The following is a 3,522-nucleotide window of genomic DNA, read 5'->3' as shown; positions in this document are numbered from 1 at the left end:
TGCAGAATAATCAGTTTCATGGATTATCTCACGAGAATCCATACACTCACTTGGCTACTTTCATGGAGATCTGTAATACAGTGAGGATTCACCAGGTTCCAGATGAAGCAATCCGACTCAGCTTATTTCCATTCTCATTGGCTGGTAATGCAAAAATGTGGCTGAATTCTTTTCCAGAGAATAGTCTGACAGTCTGGGATGATGTGGTTGCCAAATTCCTGAACAAGTTCTTCCCTCAGTCCAAAGTCAATAAGGGAAAGCAGGAGATCTCTTCTTTCCAACAGGATGCTGATGAAACTCTAGGTCAAGCATGGGATAGATTCAAAGGCCTACTGAGAAAAACCCCTACTCATGGATTTGATGAGCCTACAATGTTAAATTTGTTTCTTGGAGGGCTGAAATCTCAAACAAAGTTAATGTTAGATGCATCAGCTGGAGGTAATATCAGATGGAAGACACCTGAAGATGCACATGAACTGATTGAAAACATGGCTGCAAATGATAATGAAGTTCAGAGTGAGAGAGCTCAATTTCAACAAAAAGGTGTTCTTCAACTTCAAACTCAAGATGCTTTACTAGCTCAGAACAAGATTATGACTCAGCAACTTGAGACATTAATGAAGAAGTTATCTCAGCTACCTAAAGAACTGCAAAATGTTTCTCAATTTCAACATCAGATGGTTCAGAGTTGTCAATTGTGCGGAGGAGATCATAATAATGGTCAATGTGTAGTGCAAAGCATGTCTCATGAAGAAGTACACTATATGGGAAATCAAGGTCTTCAGCCAAACTATGATCAACGTCAAAGTTTTAATCAAGGATGGAGACCTCATCCGAGTATGGGACAAGCTGTTCCTTTCAATAGACCACCTCCACAGAACTTTCAGCAACAACCTTCTCTGACAGAAAGAACTTCAAAACTGGAAGAAACTCTTCAGCAGTTTATGCAGGTATCAATTTCCAACCATAAAAGTACAGAAGCCTCACTTAGGAATTTGGAGATTCAGGTGGGTCAATTAGCTAAAAAGTTGGAAGAAAAACCAGAGAAGGACTTTGGGGCAAACACTGAAGTAAATCCAAAGGCAGACTGCAATGTTATTACTACAAGATCAGGAAGAATTCTGGAAGAAAGAGGGATTGAGAAAAAAGTGAGTGAAGAAAAAGATGAGATGAGTAAACAGGGAGATGAAGAAAAAGAGAGAGAGGGAGAGAAAAAGAAAGAACAGATGTATGAGAAGCCTCTTCCATATCCAAAGGTTCTATCTAGAAACGAGAAGGAAAAACAGTTCAGGAGTTTCATTGATATTTTCAAGAAGTTGGAAATCAAGATGCCTTTCTCAGAAGCACTGAAACAAATACCTGCTTATTCAAGATTCATGAAAGATGTGCTCACGAAGAAGAAAAAGTATATTGAGGAAGAAACTATAGAAGTACAAGGCCAGTGCAGTGCTATCATTCAGAAGTTGCTTCCACCAAAGTTTAAAGATCCAGGTAGTTTTACAATTCCATGTACCATTGGTAAACTGGCGGTTGGAAAGGCTCTAATTGATCTGGGAGCCAGCATAAATCTGATGCCCCTTTCTATGTTTGAGAAAATTGGGGATCTGGAGATGAAATCTACACGCATGACTCTACAATTGGCAGATCGATCAATCAAGTATCCTTATGGAGTGGTAGAGGATGTGCTCATAAAGGTAGACAAATTGATATTCCCTGCAGATTTTGTCATCATGGAAATGGAGGAAGACAAAGAAGTACCTCTCATTCTGGGACGACCATTCATGAAGACAGCAAAAGTTGTCATTAATATGGATGATGGAACGCTGAAACTGAAAGACAAAGATGAGGAGGTAATTTTTAATGCATTTGATGATGTGCAACAGTGTAATGAAGAAAAGGCAATTCCTGAAGCTGCAAATGAAATCATGTGTGTAAGTGATAAATCAGATGACCACCAGTTGTTGATGCAAAGCAAGGAACCCAGATTAGGAGAGCCAATTATACTGAAAGATAAGTTGTGGGTTTTCAAAAGCAAAACCAAAGACGGAAGATTTGAAGTTGAAGCTCCTTACTCCAGGGTAACCAGAAAGATATCTAGAAAACAGTGGAAGGGTTGTTGGTGGAACAGAGGAAAGAAGCTCACCAAAATCAAAAATCCACCATGAGCTTAACAGGTGTCGAGCTAAAGACGTTAAACAAACGCTTACTGGGAGGCAACCCAGCTTTCTAACTCTATCTATTTTTGTTTTCAGTTATTTTGGTTGTGTGGATTGAATCTGAATCTGTTGGTTGTGTGGATTGAATTATGTTTCTGCAATGATTTGATTGTGAATTGTGTGTTTGAAGTTTGAATTTGAATTTGGAATTCTGTCCATGATAACTGGCACGATTGTGAGATTGTTATTGAAAAATCTGAGTTTTAGAGCTTGTGTTATGATTATATATGACTCGTTCTTGAATCTGATTGATGGTGACCCAGAAGTTGAATATCTGAGTGTACTGAGAAAGCTTTGAGAGCAAGTGAGAAGTTGTTATTGCTATGAATTTGGTTTTTGCATAATTCTTATTAACACAGATGCATTCTGGTTTAGAAATAAGAAAGGCAGTTGTTGTTGTTGAAATTAGCTACTTGGCCAGATGACCACCCATATGTGAATATTCATCCTTTGTTATCCTGTTTGAGCCTTATATATATTTTTGTGAACCCTCAGCTTATTACAGAACAATCTACCTTATCCAACACTCTAGAAAAAGAGAACATGAAACATAATTGTCAAGAGATAGGTAGAAATTAAGTTTGGGGGAAATCATAATCAGTTGAGTCTTAAACTGATGAAAAACAATTGAAAAAAAAAAGTATCAAAGTTAGAGAAAAATTCAAAAAAAAAATGTGTTATGTGATGAATGAAGAGGTAGTTGATGAATAAAGTTTCAATGTTGTTTTGTTCTTGTTCTCCTCTTCTTTAGTGTTGTTTTGTTTCCTTGTAAAACCATGTTTCTTCTAGCCAAGCCAAGTTATAACCTGAGAAAGTCCTTTTGATTTAAATCAGAATGTTTGAAGTGTATATGAGATGACTTGCAAAAGTTGATGAAGTAGTTGATGGCAATCTGAGTATGAATTGGAGTTGTAAACACTTGCAGGTTGAGATAAACACAGATTGAGCATTGTGGTTTTATTCTTTTTCTGGTTGTCTTATCATTTTGGATTCAAGAACTTGTCAATATAGAAGTCATGACATGTGATCTGAATATTTGGAGGTGTAGGTACAATCCTTACTGTTGTGTCAGATATTATGTGATGGAATATTAACTGCTTTGTTGGGTTCGTTTGTGTTGTTATTGTCTATTTTCATGAGGACACGAAAATATATAAGTTTGGGGGAGTTTGATAGGTGAAAAGTTTACCTATTTTTGTTGCTTATATTGTGGGGCTTTTGAGTAAGTTTTAGTGTTAATTCTCATGAAAAGTGTATAATTGTTGATATAAGTATAATTTTGACTGTTTAAATGTGTTTGATGTTT

General features: G+C 36.7%; 1 non-coding gene across 1 annotated transcript; it reads right to left on the bottom strand.

The window, feature by feature from the left end:
- Positions 1 to 255: 255 nt before the first annotated feature.
- Positions 256 to 358, bottom strand: LOC128195147 (small nucleolar RNA R71). Its single transcript, XR_008246719.1, has one exon. It is a non-coding gene; the product is annotated as a small nucleolar RNA R71 (small nucleolar RNA).
- Positions 359 to 3,522: the final 3,164 nt, after the last annotated feature.

The sequence above is a fragment of the Vigna angularis genome, chromosome 1 (assembly GCF_016808095.1).
Source record: "Vigna angularis cultivar LongXiaoDou No.4 chromosome 1, ASM1680809v1, whole genome shotgun sequence".
Lineage (NCBI taxonomy): Eukaryota > Viridiplantae > Streptophyta > Magnoliopsida > Fabales > Fabaceae > Vigna > Vigna angularis.
This window is presented reverse-complemented; position numbering and strand designations above follow the sequence as displayed.